Source organism: Camellia sinensis, chromosome 12, assembly GCF_055761805.1.
Source record: "Camellia sinensis isolate YWXY chromosome 12, ASM5576180v1, whole genome shotgun sequence".
Classification (NCBI taxonomy): domain Eukaryota; kingdom Viridiplantae; phylum Streptophyta; class Magnoliopsida; order Ericales; family Theaceae; genus Camellia; species Camellia sinensis.
In genome coordinates this window covers 167,923,807-167,944,227 of record NC_138972.1, presented here as the reverse complement: position 1 = coordinate 167,944,227, position 20,421 = coordinate 167,923,807, and positions in this window count along the sequence as shown.

Below are 20,421 nucleotides of genomic sequence, written 5' to 3'. Positions count from 1 at the left end.
TGATGGCAGATGTGTAATTATGGTGTGTACTTGCCATTTCTCGAGCATTAGGATTCAAACACTCAGACACTTATTCGGACCCTCTTGCATGATGGCATATATGTAATTATGGTGTTACTTGCCATTTCTCGAGCATTAGTATTCGAACACTCGGACTCTAATTCGGAACCTCTTACATGATGGCAGATATGTAATTATGGTGTTTATTTGCCATTTCTCATGCATTAGGTTTTAAACACTCGAACACTTATTTGGACCCTCTTGCATGATGGCAGATATGTAATTATGGTGTTTACATGGCATTTCTCGAGCATTAGGCATCTAACATCCAGACACTGATTCGAACCCTCTTGCATGATGACAGATATCTAATTATGCTGTTTATTTGCCATTTCTCATGCATTAGGGTTTAAACACTCGGACACTTATTCGGACCCTCTTTCATGATGGCAGATATGTAATTATGGTGTTTACTTGCCATTTCTCGAGCATTAGGATTCGAACACTAGCACACTTATTCGGACCCCCTTGCAAGATGGCAGATACGTAATTATGATGTTTATTTGCCATTTCTCATGCATTAGGGTTTAAACACCTGGACACTTATTCGGACCCTTTAGCATGATGGCAGATATGTAATTATGGTTTTTATTTGTCATTTCTCGAGCATTAGGATTCGAAAACTTGGACACTGATTCAGACCCTCTTGCATGATGGTAGATATGTAATTATGGTCTTTACTTGCCATTTCTCAAGCATTGGCGTTTAAACACTCAGACACTTATTCGGACCCTCTGGCATGATGGCAGATATGTAATTATGGTGTTTCCTTGTCATTTCTCGAGCATTAGGATTCGAGCACTCAGACACTTATTTGGACCCTCTTGCGTGATAGCTGATATGTAATTATGGTGTTTACTTGCCATTTCTCGAGCATTAGGATTCGAACACTAGGACAGTTATGCGGACCCCCTTGCATGATGGCAGACACATAATTATGATGTTTATTTGCCATTTCTCATGCATTAGGGTTTAAACACTTGGACACTTATTCGGACTCTTTAGCATGATGGCAGATATGTAATTATGGTTTTTACTTGTCATTTCTTGAGCATTAGGATTCGAAAACTCAGACACTGATTCGGACCCTCTTGCATGATGGTAGACATGCAATTATGGCCTTTACTTGCCATTTCTCAAGCATTGGCGTTTAAACACTCAGACACTTATTCGGACCCTCTAGCATGATGACAGATATGTAATTATGGTGTTTACTTGTCATTTCTCGAGCATTAGGATTCGAGCACTCAGACACTTATTCGGATCCTCTTGCGTGATAGCATATATGTAATTATGGTGTTTACTTGCCATTTCTCATGCTTTAGCGTTTAAACACTCGGACACTTATTCGGACCCTCTTTCATGATGGCAGATATGTAATTATGGTGTTTACTTGCCATTTCTCGAGCATTTGAATTCGAACACTAGGACACTTATTCGGACCCCCTTGTATGATGGTAGATACGTAATTATGATGTTTATTTTCCATTTCTCATGCATTAGGGTTTAAACACTTGGACACTTATTCGGACCCTTTAGCATGATGGCAGATATGTAATTATGGTTTTTTAATTGTCATTTCTCGAGCATTAGGATTCGAAAACTCGGACACTGATTCGGACCCTCTTGCATGATGGTAGATATGTAATTATGGACTTTACTTGCCTTTTCTCAAGCATTGGCGTTTAAACACTCAGACACTTATTCGGACCGTCTGGCATGATGGCAGATATGTAATTATGGTGTTTACTTGTCATTTCTCGAGCATTAGGATTCGAGCACTCAGACACTTATTTGGACCCTCTTGCGTGATAGCAGATATGTAATTATGGTGTTTACTTGCCATTTCTGGAGCATTAGGATTCGAACACAAGGACACTTATGCGGATCCCCTTGCATGATGGCAGACACATAATTATGTTGTTTATTTGCCATTTCTCATGCATTAGGGTTTAAACACCTGGACACTTATTCGGACTCTTTAGCATGATGGCAGATATGTAATTATGGTTTTTACTTGTCATTTCTTGAGCATTTGGATTCGAAAACTCGGACACTGATTCGGACCCTCTTGCATGATGGTAGACATGGAATTATGGCCTTTACTTGCCATTTCTCAAGCATTGGCGTTTAAACACTCAGACACTTATTCGGACCCTCTAGCATGATGACAGCTATGTAATTATGGTGTTTACTTGTCATTTCTCGAGCATTAGGATTCGAGCACTCAGACACTTATTCGGACCCTCTTGCATGATAGCAAATTTGTAATTATGGTGTTTACTTGCCATTTCTCATGCTTTAGCGTTTAAACACTCGGACACTTATTTGGACCCTCTTGTATGATGGTAGATATGTAATTATGGTGTTTACTTGCCATTTCTCGAGCATTAGGATTTGAACACTCGGACACTTATTTGGACCCTCTAGCATGATGGCAGATATGTAATTATGGTGTTTATTTGCCGTTTCTCATGCATTAGGGTTTAAACACTCGGACACTTATTCGGACCCTCCTGCATGGTGGCAGATATGTAATTATGGTGTTTACTTGCCATTTCTCGAGCATTAGGATTCGAACACTCAGACACTTATTCGGACCCTCTTGCATGATGGCATATATGTAATTATTGGGTCACTTGCCATTTCTCGAGCATTAGGATTCGAACACTCGGACTCTTATTCGGAACCTCTTGCATGATGGCATATATGTGGTTAAGATGTTTATTTGCCATTTCTCATGCATTAGGGTTTACACACTCGAACAGTTATTCGGAACCTCATGCATTATGGCAGATATGTAATAATGGTGTGTACTTGCATTTCTCGAGCATTAGGATTCGAACACTCAGACACTTATTCGGACCCTCTTGCATGATGGCATATATGTAATTATGGTGTTGCTTGCCATTTCTCCAGCATTAGGATTCGAACACTCGGACTCTAATTCGGAACCTCTTGCATGGTGGCAGATATGTAATTATGGTGTTTATTTGCCATTTCTCATGCATTAGGGTTTAAACACTCGAACACTTATTTGGACCCTCTTGCATGATGGCTGATATGTAATTATGGTGTTTACTTGGCATTTCTCGAGCATTAGGATTCGAACACTCGGACACTGATTCGAACCCTCTTGCATGATGGTAGATATGTATTTATGGTGTTTATCTGCCATTTCTAATGCATTGGGGTTTAAACACTCGGACACTAATTCGGACCCTCTTTCATGATGTTAGATATGTAATTATGGTGTTTACTTGCCATTTCTCGAGCATTAGGATTCGAACACTCGGACACTTATTCGGACCCCCTAGCACGATGGAAGATACATAATTATGGTGTTTATTTGCCATTTCTCATGCATTAGGGTTTAAACACGTGGACATTTATTCGGAGCCTCTAGCATGGTGGCAGATATGTAATTATGGTGTTTACTTGTCATTTTTCGAGCATTAGGATTCGAACGCTCGGAAACTTATTCGGACCCTCTTGCATGATGACGGATATGTAATTATGGTGTTTATTTGCCATTTCCCATACATTAGGGTTTAAACGCTTGGACACTTATTCGGACCCTCTTGCATGATAGCAGATATGTAATTATGGTGTTTACTTGCCATTGCTCGAGCATTAGCATTCGAACACTCAGACACTCATTCGGACCCTCTTGCATAATGGCATGTATGTAATTATGGTGTTACTTGCCATTTCTCGAGCATTAGGATTCGAGCACTCCGACTCTTATTTGGAACCTCTTGCATGATGGTAGATATGTAATTATGGTGTTTATTTGCCATTTCTCAAGCATTAGGGTTTAAACACTTGAACACTTATTCGGACCCTCTTGCATGATGGCAGATATGTAATTATGGTGTGTACTTGCCATTTCTCGAGCATTAGGATTCGAACACTCAGACACTTATTCGGAGCCCCTTGCATGATGGCATATATGTAATTATGGTGTTACTTGCCATTTCTCGAGCGTTAGGATTCCAACAGTTGGACTCTAATTCGGAACCTCTTGCATGATGACAGATACGTAATTATGGTGTTTATTTGCCAGTTCTCATGCATTATGGTTTAAACACTCGAACACCTATTTGGACACTTTTGCATGATGGCAGATACGTAATTATGGTGTTTACTTGACATTTCTCGAGCATTACGATTCGAACATTCGGACACTGATTCGAACCCTCTTGCATGATGGCAGATATGTAATTATGGCGTTCATTTTCCATTTTTCATGCATTAGGGTTTGAACACACGGACACTTATTCGGACCCTCTTTCATGATGACAGATATGTAATTATGTTGTTTAGATGCCATTTCTCGAGCATTAGGATTCGAACACTCGGACACTTATTCTGACCCCCTTGGATGATGGCAAATACGTAATTATGGTGTCTATTTGCCATTTCTCATGCATTAGCGTTTAAACACTTTCACACTTATTCGGACCCTCTAGCATGATGGCAGATATGTAATTATGGCGTTTACTAGTCATTTCTCGAGCATTAGGATTCGAACACTCGGACACTTATTCGGACTCCCTTGCATGATAGCAGATATGTAATTATGGTGTTCACTTCCCATTTCTCATGATTTAGGGTTTAAACACTCGGACATTTATTTGGACCCTCTTGCGTGATGGCAGATATGTAATTTTGGTGTTTACTTGTCATTTCTCGAGCATTAGGATTCGAACACTCGGACACTTTTTCCGACGCTCTTGCATGATGGTAGATATGTAATTATGGTGATTATTTGCCATTTCTCATGCATTAGGGTTTAAACACTCGAACACATATTCGGACCCTCTAGCATGATGGCAGATATGTAATTACGGTGTTTACTTGTCATTTCTCGAGCATTAGGATGCGTACACTCAGACACTTATTCGGACCCTCTTGCATGATAGCAGATATGTGATTATTGTGTTTATTTGCCATTTCTCATGCTTTAGGGTTCAGACACTCGAACACTTATCCGAACCGTCCAGCATGATGGCAGATATGTAGTTATGGTGTTTACTTGGCATTTCTTGAGCATTAGGATTCGAACACTCGGTCACTGATTCTTACCCTCTTGCATGATGGTAGATATGTAATTATGGTGTTTACTTGACATTTCTCGAGCATTAGGATTCGAACACTCGGACACTTTTTCGGACGCTCTTGCGTGATGGTAGATATGCAATTATGGTGTTTATTTGCCATTTCTCATGCATTAGGGTTCAAACACTCGTAAACTTATCCGAACCGTCTAGCATGATGGAAGATATGTAGTTATGGTGTTTACTTGGCATTTCTCGAGCATTAGGATTCAAACACTTGGTCACTGATTCGTACCCTCTTGCATGATGGTAGATATGTAATTATGGTGTTTACTTGCCATTTCTCATGCATTGGGGTTGAAACACTCGGACACTTATTCGGACCCTCTGGCATGATGGCAGATATGTAATTACGGGGTTTACTTGTCATTTCTCGAGGATTAGGATTCGAACACTCAGACTCTTATTTGGAACCTCTTGCATGATGGCGGATATGTAATTATGGTGTTTATTAGCCATTTCTCATGGATTAGGGTTTAAACACTCGAACACTTATTCGGACCCTCTTGCATGATGGCAGATATGTAATTATGGTGTTTTTACTTTCCATTTCTCGACCATTAGGATTCGAACACTCGAACACTTATTCGGACCCTCTTGCATGATGGCAGATATATAACTATGGTGTTTACTTTCCATTTCTCGAGCATTAGCATTCGAACACTCAGACACTTATTCGGACCCTCTTGCATAATGGCATATATGTAATTATGGTGTTACTTGCCATTTCTCGAGCATTAGGATTCGAACATTCAGACTCTTATTCAGAACCTCTTGCATGATGGCTGATATGTAATTATGGTGTTTATTTGCCATTTCTCATGCATTACGGTTTAAACACACGAACACTTATTCGGACCCTCTTGCATGATGGCAGATATGTAATTATGGTGTTTACTTGTCATTTCTCGAGCATTAGGATTCGAACACTTGGACACTTATTCGGACCCTCTTGCGTGATAGCAGATATGTAATTATGGTGTTCACTTGCCATTTCTCATGCTTTAGGGTTTAAGCACTCGGACACTTATTTGGACCCTCTTGCGTGATGGCAGATTTGTAATTGTGGTGTTTACTAGTCATTTCTCGAGCATTAGGATTCGAACACTCGGACACTTTTTCGGACCCTCTTGCATGATGGCAGATATGTAATTATGGTGTTTATTGCCATTTCTCATGCATTAGGGTTCAAACACTCGAACACTTATTCGGACCCTCTAGCATGAAGGCATATATGTAATTATGGTGTTTACTTGTCATTTCTCGAGCATTAGGATTCGAACACTCAGACACTTATTCGGACCCTTTTGCATGATAGCAGATATGTAATTATGGTGTTTATTTGCCATTTCTCATGCTTTAGGGTTCAAACACTCGGACACTTATCCAAACCGTCCAGCATGATGGCAGATATGTAGTTATGGTGTTTACTTGGCATTTCTCGAGCGTTAGGATTCGAACACTCGAACACTTATTCGAATCCCCTTGCATGATGGCAGATACGTAATTTTGGTGTTTATTTGCCATTTCTGAAGCATTAGGGTTTGAACACTTTCACACTTATTTGGACCCTCCAGCATGATGGCAGATATGTAATTATGGTGTTTATTTGCCATTTCTCATGCATTACGGTTTAAACACTCGAACACTTATTCGGACCCTCTTGCATGATGGCAGATATGTAACTATGGTGTTTACTTGCCATTTCTCCAGCATTAGCAGTCGAACACTCAAACACTTATTTAGACCCTCTTGCATAATGGCATATATGTAATTATGGTGTTACTTGCCATTTCTCGAGCATTAGGATTCGAACACTCAGACTCTTATTCGGAACCTTTTGCATGATGGCAGATATGTAATTATGGTGTTTGTTTGCCATTTCTCAGGCATTACGGTTTAAACACTGGAACACTTATTCGGACCCTCTTGCATGATGGCAGATATGTAATTATGGTGTGTACTTGTCATTTCTCGAGCATTAGGATTCCAACACTCGGACACTTATTCGGATCCTCTTTCATGATGGCATATATGTAATTATGGTGTTACTTGCCATTTCTCGAGCATGAGGATTCGAACACTTGGACTTTAATTCGGAACCTCTTTCATGACGGCAGATATGTAATTATGGTGTTTATTTGCCAGTTCTCACGCATTAGGGTTTAAACACTTATTTGGAACGTTTTGCATGATGGCAGATATGTAATTATGGTGTTTACTTGTCATTTCTCGAGTATTAGGATTCGAACACTCAGACACTTTTTCGGACCCTCTTGCATGATAGCAGATTTGTAATTACAGTGTTTATTTGCCATTTCTCATGCTTTACGGTTCAAACACTTGGACACTTATCCGAACTGTCCAGCATGATGGTAGATATGTAGTTATGGTGTTTACCTGGCATTTCTCAAGCATTAGGATTCGAACACTCAGTCACTGATTCGTACCCTCTTACATGATGGTAGATATGTAATTATGGTGTTTACTTGCCATTTCTCATGCATTGGGGTTTAAACACTCGGACACGTATTCGAACCCTCTAGCATGATGGCAGATATGTAATTATGGTGTTTACTTGTCATTTCTCGAGCATTAGGGTTCGAACACTCAGACTCATATTCGGAACCTCTTGCATGATTGCAGATATGTAACTATGGTGTTTATTTGCCATTTCTCATGCATTACGGTTTAAACACTCGAACACTTATTCGGACCCTCTTGCATGATGGCAGATATGTAACTATGGTGTTTACTTGCCATTTCTCCAGCATTAGCAGTCGAACACTCAGACACTTATTCAGACCCTCTTGCATAATGGCATATATGTAATTATGGCGTTACTTGCCATTTCTCGAGCATTAGGATTCGAACACTCAGACTCTTATTCGGAACCTTTTGCATGATGGCAGATATGTAATTATGGTGTTTATTTGCCATTTCTCATGCACTACGGTTTAAACACTGGAACACTTATTCGGACCCTCTTGCATGATGGCAGATATGTAATTATGGTGTGTACTTGTCATTTCTCGAGCATTAGGATTCCAACACTCGGACACTTATTCGGATCCTCTTTCATGATGGCATATATGTAATTATGGTGTTACTTGCCATTTCTCGAGCATGAGGATTCGAACACTTGGACTTTAATTCGGAACCTCTTTCATGACGGCAGATATGTAATTATGGTGTTTATTTGCCAGTTCTCACGCATTAGGGTTTAAACACTTATTTGGAACGTTTTGCATGATGGCAGATATGTAATTATGGTGTTTACTTGTCATTTCTCGAGTATTAGGATTCGAACACTCAGACACTTTTTCGGACCCTCTTGCATGATAGCAGATATGTAATTATGGTGTTTATTTGCCATTTCTCATGCTTTACGGTTCAAACACTTGGACACTTATCCGAACTGTCCAGCATGATGGTAGATATGTAGTTATGATGTTTACCTGGCATTTCTCAAGCATTAGGATTCGAACACTCAGTCACTGATTCGTACGCTCTTACATGATGGTAGATATGTAATTATGGTGTTTACTTGCCATTTGTCATGCATTGGGGTTTAAACACTCGGACACGTATTCGAACCCTCTAGCATGATGGCAGATATGTAATTATGGTGTTTACTTGTCATTTCTCGAGCATTAGGGTTCGAACACTCAGACTCGTATTCGGAACCTCTTGCATGATTGCAGATATGTAACTATGGTGTTTATTTGCCATTTCTCATGCATTATGGTTTAAACACTCGAACACTTATTCGGACCCTCTTGCATGATGGCAGATATGTAACTATGGTGTTTACTTGCCATTTCTCCAGCATTAGCAGTCGAACACTCAAACACTTATTTAGACCCTCTTGCATAATGGCATATATGTAATTATGGTGTTACTTGCCATTTCTCGAGCATTAGGATTCGAACACTCAGACTCTTATTCGGAACCTTTTGCATGATGGCAGATATGTAATTATGGTGTTTGTTTGCCATTTCTCAGGCATTACGGTTTAAACACTGGAACACTTATTCGGACCCTCTTGCATGATGGCAGATATGTAATTATGGTGTGTACTTGTCATTTCTCGAGCATTAGGATTCCAACACTCGGACACTTATTCGGATCCTCTTTCATGATGGCATATATGTAATTATGGTGTTACTTGCCATTTCTCGAGCATGAGGATTCGAACACTTGGACTTTAATTCGGAACCTCTTTCATGACGGCAGATATGTAATTATGGTGTTTATTTGCCAGTTCTCACGCATTAGGGTTTAAACACTTATTTGGAACGTTTTGCATGATGGCAGATATGTAATTATGGTGTTTACTTGTCATTTCTCGAGTATTAGGATTCGAACGCTCAGACACTTTTTCGGACCCTCTTGCATGATAGCAGATATGTAATTACGGTGTTTATTTGCCATTTCTCATGCTTTACGGTTCAAACACTTGGACACTTATCCGAACTGACCAGCATGATGGTAGATATGTAGTTATGGTGTTTACCTAGCATTTCTCAAGCATTAGGATTCGAACACTCAGTCACTGATTCGTACCCTCTTACATGATGGTAGATATGTAATTATGGTGTTTACTTGCCATTTCTCATGCATTGGGGTTTAAACACTCAGACACGTATTCGAACCCTCTAGCATGATGGCAGATATGTAATTATGGTGTTTACTTGTCATTTCTCGAGCATTAGGGTTCGAACACTCAGACTCATATTCGGAACCTCTTGCATAATTGCAGATATGTAACTATGGTGTTCATTTGCCATTTCTCATGCATTACGGTTTAAACACTCGAACACTTATTCGGACCCTCTTGCATGATGGCAGATATGTAACTATGGTGTTTACTTGCCATTTCTCCAGCATTAGCAGTCGAACACTCAGACACTTATTCAGACCCTCTTGCATAATGGCATATATGTAATTATGGCGTTACTTGCCATTTCTCGAGCATTAGGATTCGAACACTCAGACTCTTATTCGGAACCTTTTGCATGATGGCAGATATGTAATTATGGTGTTTATTTGCCATTTCTCATGCACTACGGTTTAAACACTGGAACACTTATTCGGACCCTCTTGCATGATGGCAGATATGTAATTATGGTGTGTACTTGTCATTTCTTGAGCATTAGGATTCGAACACTCAGACACTTATTCGGACCCTCTTGCATGATGGCATATATGTAATTGTGGTGTTACTTGCCATTTCTCGAGCATGAGGATTTGAACACTTGGACTCTAATTCGGAACCTCTTTCATGACAGCAGATATGTAATTATGGTGTTTATTTGCCAGTTTTCATGCATTAGGGTTTAAACACTTATTTGGAACCTTTTTGCATGATGGCAGATATGTAATCATGGTGTTTACTTGTCATTGCTCGAGCATTAGGATTCGAATACTCAGACACTTATTCGGACCCTCTTGCATAATGGCACATATGCAATTTTGGTGTTTCTTGCCATTTCTCGGACATTAGGATTCGAACACTCAGACTCTTATTCGGAACCTTTTGCATGATGGCTGATATGTAATTATGGTGTTTATTTGCCATTTCTCATGCACTACGGTTTAAACACTGGAACACTTATTCGGACCCTCTTGCATGATGGCAGATTTGAAATTATGGTGTGTACTTGTCATTTCTCGAGCATTAGGATTTGAACACTCAGACACTTATTCGAAACCTCTTGCATGACGGCATATATGTAATTGTGGTGTTACTTGCCATTTCTCGAGCATGGGGATTCGAACACTTGGACTCTAATTCGGAACCTCTTTCATGACGGCAGATATGTAATTATGGTGTTTATTTGCCAGTTCTCATGCATTAGGGTTTAAACACTTATTTGGAACCCTTTGCATGATGGCAGATATGTAATTATGGTGTTCACTTGTCATTGCTCGAGCATTAGGATTCGAACACTCAGACACTTATTCGGAACCTCTTGCATAATGGCACATATGTAATTTTGGTGTTACTTGCCATTTCTCGAGCATTAGGATTCGAACACTCAGACTCTTATTCGGAACCTCTTGCATGGTGGCAGATATGTAAATATGGTGTTTATTTGCTATTTCTCATGCATTACGGTTTAAACACTGGAACACTTATTCGCACCCTCTTACACGATGGCAGATATGTAATTATGGTGTGTACTTGTCATTTCTCGAGCATTAGGATTCGAACACTCAGACACTAATTCGGGCCCTCTTGCATGATGGCATATATGTAATTATTGTGTTACTTGCCATTTCTCGAGCATTAGGATTCGAACACTTGGACTCTAATTCGGAACCTCTTTCATGATGGCAGATATGTAATTATGGTGTTTATTTGCCAGTTCTCATGCATTAGGGTTTTAACACTTATTTGGAACCTTTTGCATGAAGGTTGATATGTAATTATGTGTTTTCTTGACATTTCTCGAGCATTAGGATTCGAACACTCGGACACTGATTCGAACCCTCTTGCATGATGGCAGATATGTAATTATGGTGTTTATTTGCCAGTTCTCTTGCATTAGGGTTCAAACACTCGAACACTTATTCGGACCCTCTAGCATGATGGCATATATGTGATTATGGTGTTTACTTGTCATTTCTCGAGCATTAGGATTCGGACACTCGGACACTTATTTGGACCCTCTTGCATGATGGCAGATATGTAATTGTGGTGTTTACTAGTCATTTCTCGAGCATTATGATTTGAACACTTGGACACTTTTTCAGACCCTCTTGCATGATGGCAGATATGTAATTATGGTGTTTATTTGCCATTTCTCATGCATTAGGGTTCAAACACTCGAACTCTTATTCGGACCCTCTAGCATGATGGCATATATGTGATTATGGTGTTTACTTGTCATTTCTCGAGCATTAGGATTCGAACACTCAGACACTTATTCGGACCCTCTTGCATGATAGCTGATATGTAATTATGGTGTTTATTTGCCATTTCTCATACGTTAGGGTTCAAACACTCGGACACTTATCCGCACCGTCCAGCATGATGGCATATATGAAATTATGGTGTTACTTGCCATTTCTCGAGCATTAGGATTCGAACACTTGGACTCTAATTCGGAACCTCTTTCATGATGGCATATATGTAATTATGGTGTTTATTTGCCAGTTCTCATGCATTAGGGTTTTAACACTTATTTGGAACCTTTTGCATGAAGGTTGATATGTAATTATGGTGTTTACTTGTCATTTCTCGAGCATTAGGATTCGAACACTCAGACACTTATTTGGACCCTCTTGCATGATAGCAGATATATAATTATGGTGTTCACTTGCCATTTCTCACGCTTTACGGTTTAAACACTCGGAGACTTATTTGGACCCTCTTGCGTGACGGCAGAAATGTAATTGTGGTGTTTACTTGTCATTTCTCGAGCATTAGGATTCGAACACTCGGACACTTTTTCAGACCCTCTTGCGTGATGGCAGATATGTAATTATGGTGTTTATTTGCCATTTCTCATGCATTAGGGTTTAAACACTCGAACACTTATTCGGACCCTCTAGCACGATGGCAGATATGTAATTATGGTGTTTACTTGTCATTTCTCGAGCATTAGGATTCGAACACTCAGACACTTATTCGTACCCTCTTGCATGATAGCAGATATGTAATTATGGTGTTTATTTGCCATTTCTCATGCTTTAGGGTTCAAACACTTGGACACTTATCCGCACCGTCCAGCATGATGGTAGATATGTAGTTATGGTGTTTACTTGGCATTTCTCGAGCATTACGATTCGAACACTCGGTCACTGATTCGTACCCTCTTGCATGATGGTAGATATGTAATTATGGTGTTTACTCTCCATTTCTCATGCATTGGGGTTTAAACACTCGGACACTTATTCAGACCCGCTAGCATGATGGCAGATATGTAATTATGGTGTTTACTTGCCATTTCTCGAGCATTAGGATTCGAACACTCAGCGACCTACTCAGACCCTCTTGCATGATAACAGATATGTAATTGTGGTGTTCACTTGCCATTTCTCATGCTTTAGGGTTTAAACACTCAGACACTTATTTGGACACTCTTGCGTGATGGCAGATATGTAATTGTGGTGTTTACTTGGCATTTCTCGAGCATTAGGATTCGAACACTCGGACACTTTTTTGGACCCTCTTGCATGATGGCAGATATGTAATTATGGTGTTTATTTTCCATTTCTCATGCATTAGGGTTTAAACACTCGGACACTTATTCGGACCCTCTTGGATGATGGCAGAGATGTAATTATGGTGTTTACTTGCCATTTCTCGAGCATTAGGATTCGAACACTCAGACACTTATTCGGACCCTCTTGCATGATGGCATATATGTAATTACTGTGTTACTTGCCATTTCTCGAGCATTAGGAGTCGAACACTCGGACACTTATTCGGAACCGCTTCTATGATGGCAGATATGTAATTATGGTGTGTGCTTGGCATTTCTCGAGCATTAGGATTCGAACACTCAGACACTTATTCGGACCCTCTTGCATGATGGCATATATGTAATTATGGTATTACTTGCCATTTCTCGAGCATTAGTATTCGAACACTCGGAACCACTTACATGATGGTAGATATTTAATTATGGTGTTTTTTTTGCCATTTCTCATGCATTAGGGTTTAAACACTCGAACACTTATTTGGACCCTCTTGCATGATGGCAGATATGTAATTATGGTGTTTACTTGGCATTTCTCGAGCATTAGGCATCGAACACTCGGACACTGTTTCAAACCCTCTTTCATGATTGCAGATACCTAATTATGGTGTTTATTTGCCATTTCACATGCATTAGGGTTTAAACAATTGGACACTTATTTGGACCCTCTTTCATGATGGCAGATATGTAATTATGGTGTTTACTTACTATTTCTCGAGCATTAGGATTCGAACACTCGGACACTTATTTGGACCCCCTTGCATGATGGTTGATACGTGATTATGGTGTTTAATGGCCATTTCTCATGCATTAGGGTTTAAACACTTGGACACTTATTCGGACCCTCTAGCATGATGGCAGATATGTAATTATGGTGTTTACTTGCAATTTCTCGAGCATTAGGATTCGAACACTCAGACACTTATTCGGACCCTCTAGCATGATAGCAGATATGTAATTAGGGTTTTTATTTACCATTTCTCATGCTTTGGGGTTCAAACACTCGGACACTTATCCGCACCGTCCCGCATGATGGCAGATATGTAGTTGTGGTGTTTACTTGGCATTTCTCGAGCATTAGGATTCGAACACTCGGTCACTGATTCGTACCCTCTTGCATGATGGTAGATATGTAATTATGGTGTTTACTTTCCATTTCTCATGCATTGGGGTTTAAACACTCGGACACTTATTCAGACCCTCTAGCATGATGGCAGATATGTAATTATGGTGTTTACTTGCCATTTCTCGAGCATTAGGATTCGAACACTCAGCGACCAACTCGGACCCTCTTGCATGAAAACAGATATGTAATTGTGGTGTTCACTTGCCATTTCTCATGCTTTAGGGTTTAAACACTCGGACACTTATTTGGACACTCTTGCGTGATGGCAGATTTGTAATTGTGGTGTTTACTTGTCATTTCTCGAGCGTTAGGATTCGAACACTCGGACACTTTTTCCGACCCTCTTGCATGATGGCAGATATGTAACTATGGTGTTTATTTTCCATTTCTCATGCATTAGGGTTTAAACACTCGGACACTTATTCGGATCCTCTTGCATGATGGCAGAGATGGAATTATGGTGTTTACTTGCCATTTCTCAAGCATTAGGATTCGAACACTCAGACACTTATTCGGACCCTCTTGCATGATGGCATATATGTAATTACGGTGTTACTTGCCATTTCTCGAGCATTAGGAGTCGAACACTCGGACACTTATTCGGAACCTCTTGTATGATGGCAGGTATGTAATTATGGTGTTTATTTGCCATTTCTCATGCATTAGGGTTTAAACAGTCGAACACTTATTCGGACCCTCTTGCATGAAGGCAGATGTGTAATTGTGGTGTGTACTTGGCATTTCTCGAGCATTAGGATTCGAACACTCAGACACTTATTCGGACCCTCTTGCATGATGCCATATATGTAATTGTGGTATTTCTTGCCATTTCTCGAGCATTAGTGTTCGAACACTCGGACTCTGATTCGGAACCACTTACATGATGGCAGATATGTAATTATGGTGTTTCTTTGCCATTTCTCATGCATTAGGGTTTAAACACTCGAACACTTATTTGGACCCTCTTGCATGATGGCAGATATGTAATTATGGTGTTTACTTGGCATTTCTCGAGCATTAGGCATCGAACACTCGGACACTGATTCGAACCCTCTTTCATGATGGCAGATATGTAATTATGGTGTTTATTTGCCATTTCACATGCATTAGGGTTTAAACAATTGGACACTTATTCGGACCCTCTTTCATGATGGCAGATATGTAATTATGGTGTTTACTTACCATTTCTCGAGCATTAGGATTCGAACACTCGGACACCTATTTGGACCCCCTTGCATGATGGTAGATACGTAACTATGGTGTTTATTTGCCATTTCTCATGCATTAGGGTTTAAACACTTGGACACTTATTCGGACCCTCTAGCATGATGGCAGATATGTAATTATGGTGTTTACTTGTCATTTCTCGGGCATTAGGATTCGAGCACTCGGACATTGATTCGGACCCTCTTGCATGATGGTAGATATGTAATTATGGTCTTTACTTGCCATTTCTCATGCATTGGCGTTTAAACACTCAGACACTTATTCGGACCCTCTAGCATGATGGCGGATTTGTAATTATGGTGTCTACTTGTCATTTCGCGAGCATTAGGATTCGAACACTCGGACACTGATTCGGACCCTCTTGCTTGATGGTAGATATGTAATTATGGTCTTTACTTGCCATTTCTCATGCATTGGGGTTTAAACACTCGGACACTTATTCGGAACCCCTAGCACGATGGCAGATATATAATTATGGTGTCTACTTGTCATTTCTCGAGCAATAGGATTCGAACACTCAGACACTTATTCGGAACCTCTTGCATGATAGCAGATATGTTATTATGGTGTTTACTTGCCATTTCTCATGATTTACGGTTTAAACACTCGGACACTTATTTCAAGCCTCTCGCGTGATGGCAGATACGTAATTGTGGTGTTTACTTGTCATTTATCAAGCATCAGGATTCGAACACTCGGACACATTTTCGGTCCCTGTTGCATGATGGCATATATGTAATTATGGTGTTTATTTTCCATTTCTAATGCATTAGGGTTTAAACACTCGGACACTTATTCTGACCCTCTTGTATGATGGCAGATATGTAATTATGGTGTTTACTTGCCATTTCTCGAGCATTAGGATTCGAACACTCGGACACTTATTTGGACCCTCTTGCATAATGGCAGATATGTAATTATGGGGTTGATTTGCCGTTTCTCATGCATTAGTGTTTAAACACTCGAACACTTATTCGGACCCTCTTGCGTGATGGCGATATGTAATTATGGTGTTTACTTGGCATTTCTCGAGCATTAGGATTCGAACACCAGGACACTTTTTCGGACCCTCTTGCAAGATGGCAGATATGTAATTATGGTGCTTATTTTCCATTTCTCATGCATTACGGATCAAACACTCGGACACATATTCGGACCCTCTAGCAAGATAGCCGATATGTAATTACGGTGTTTACTTGTCATTTCTTGAGCATTAGGATTCGAACACTCGGACACTTATTTGGACCCACTTGTATGATGGCAGATATGTAATTATGGTGTTTACTTGTCATTTCTCGAGCACTAGGATTCGAACACTCGGACACTTATTCAGACCCTCTTGAATGATGGCATATATGTAATTATGGTGTTACTTGCCATTTCTCGAGCATTAGGAGTCGAACACTCGGACACTTATTCGGAACCTCTTGTATGATGGCAGATATGTAATTATGGTGTTTATTTGCCATTTCTCATGCATTAGGGTTTGAACACTCGGACACTTATTCGGATCCTCTTGCATGATGGCAGAGATGGAATTATGGTGTTTACTTGCCATTTCTCAAGCATTAGGATTCGAACACTCAGACACTTATTCGGACCCTCTTGCATGATGGCATATATGTAATTACGGTGTTACTTGCCATTTCTCGAGCATTAGGAGTCGAACACTCGGACACTTATTCGGAACCTCTTGTATGATGGCAGGTATGTAATTATGGTGTTTATTTGCCATTTCTCATGCATTAGGGTTTAAACAGTCGAACACTTATTCGGACCCTCTTGCATGAAGGCAGATGTGTAATTGTGGTGTGTACTTGGCATTTCTCGAGCATTAGGATTCGAACACTCAGACACTTATTCGGACCCTCTTGCATGATGCCATATATGTAATTGTGGTATTTCTTGCCATTTCTCGAGCATTAGTGTTCGAACACTCGGACTCTGATTCGGAACCACTTACATGATGGCAGATATGTAATTATGGTGTTTCTTTGCCATTTCTCATGCATTAGGGTTTAAACACTCGAACACTTATTTGGACCCTCTTGCATGATGGCAGATATGTAATTATGGTGTTTACTTGGCATTTCTCGAGCATTAGGCATCGAACACTCGGACACTGATTCGAACCCTCTTTCATGATGGCAGATATGTAATTATGGTGTTTATTTGCCATTTCACATGCATTAGGGTTTAAACAATTGGACACTTATTCGGACCCTCTTTCATGATGGCAGATATGTAATTATGGTGTTTACTTACCATTTCTCGAGCATTAGGATTCGAACACTCGGACACCTATTTGGACCCCCTTGCATGATGGTAGATACGTAACTATGGTGTTTATTTGCCATTTCTCATGCATTAGGGTTTAAACACTTGGACACTTATTCGGACCCTCTAGCATGATGGCAGATATGTAATTATGGTGTTTACTTGTCATTTCTCGGGCATTAGGATTCGAGCACTCGGACATTGATTCGGACCCTCTTGCATGATGGTAGATATGTAATTATGGTCTTTACTTGCCATTTCTCATGCATTGGCGTTTAAACACTCAGACACTTATTCGGACCCTCTAGCATGATGGCGGATTTGTAATTATGGTGTCTACTTGTCATTTCGCGAGCATTAGGATTCGAACACTCGGACACTGATTCGGACCCTCTTGCTTGATGGTAGATATGTAATTATGGTCTTTACTTGCCATTTCTCATGCATTGGGGTTTAAACACTCGGACACTTATTCGGAACCCCTAGCACGATGGCAGATATATAATTATGGTGTCTACTTGTCATTTCTCGAGCAATAGGATTCGAACACTCAGACACTTATTCGGAACCTCTTGCATGATAGCAGATATGTTATTATGGTGTTTACTTGCCATTTCTCATGATTTACGGTTTAAACACTCGGACACTTATTTCAAGCCTCTCGCGTGATGGCAGATACGTAATTGTGGTGTTTACTTGTCATTTATCAAGCATCAGGATTCGAACACTCGGACACATTTTCGGTCCCTGTTGCATGATGGCATATATGTAATTATGGTGTTTATTTTCCATTTCTAATGCATTAGGGTTTAAACACTCGGACACTTATTCTGACCCTCTTGTATGATGGCAGATATGTAATTATGGTGTTTACTTGCCATTTCTCGAGCATTAGGATTCGAACACTCGGACACTTATTTGGACCCTCTTGCATAATGGCAGATATGTAATTATGGGGTTGATTTGCCGTTTCTCATGCATTAGTGTTTAAACACTCGAACACTTATTCGGACCCTCTTGCGTGATGGCGATATGTAATTATGGTGTTTACTTGGCATTTCTCGAGCATTAGGATTCGAACACCAGGACACTTTTTCGGACCCTCTTGCAAGATGGCAGATATGTAATTATGGTGCTTATTTTCCATTTCTCATGCATTACGGATCAAACACTCGGACACATATTCGGACCCTCTAGCAAGATAGCCGATATGTAATTACGGTGTTTACTTGTCATTTCTTGAGCATTAGGATTCGAACACTCGGACACTTATTTGGACCCACTTGTATGATGGCAGATATGTAATTATGGTGTTTACTTGTCATTTCTCGAGCACTAGGATTCGAACACTCGGACACTTATTCAGACCCTCTTGAATGATGGCATATATGTAATTATGGTGTTACTTGCCATTTCTCGAGCATTAGGAGTCGAACACTCGGACACTTATTCGGAACCTCTTGTATGATGGCAGATATGTAATTATGGTGTTTATTTGCCATTTCTCATGCATTAGGGTTTGAACACTCGAACAATTATTCGGACCCTCTTGCATGAAGGTAGATGTGTAATTGTGGTGTGTACATGGCATTTCTCGAGCATTAGGATTCGAACACTCTGACACTTATTTGGACCCTCTTGCATGATGGCATATATGTAATTATGGTATTACTTGCCATTTCTCGAGCATTAGTATTCGAACACTCGAACTCTAATTCGGAACCACTTACATGATGGAAGATATGTAATTATGGTGTTTTTTTGCCATTTCTCATGCATTAGGGTTTAAACACCCGAACACTTATTTGGACCCTCTTGCATGATGGCAGATATGTAATTATGGTGTTTACTTGGCATTTCTCGAGCATTAGGCATCGAACACTCGGACACTGATTTGAACCCTCTTTCATGATGGTAGACACGTAATTATGGTGTTTGTTTGCCATTTCACATGAATTAGGGTTTAAACAATGGGACACTTATTCGGACCCTCTTTCATGATGGCTAATATGTAATTATGGTGTTTACTTACCATTTCTCGAGCATTAAGATTCGAACACTCGGACACCTATTTGGACCCCCTTGCATGATGATAGATACGTAACTATGGTGTTTATTTTCCATTTCTCAAGCATTAGGGTTTAAACACTTGGACACTTATTCGGACCCTCTAGCATGATGGCAGATATGTAATTATGGTGTTTACTTGTCATTTCTCGAGCATTAGGATTCGAACACTCGGACATTGATTCGGACCCTTTTGCATGATGGTAGATATGTAATTATAATCTTTACTTGCCATTTCTCATGCATTGTCGTTTAAACACTCAGACACTTATTCGGACCCTCTAGCATGATGGCAGATATGTAATTATGGTGTCTACTTGTCATTTCTCGAGCA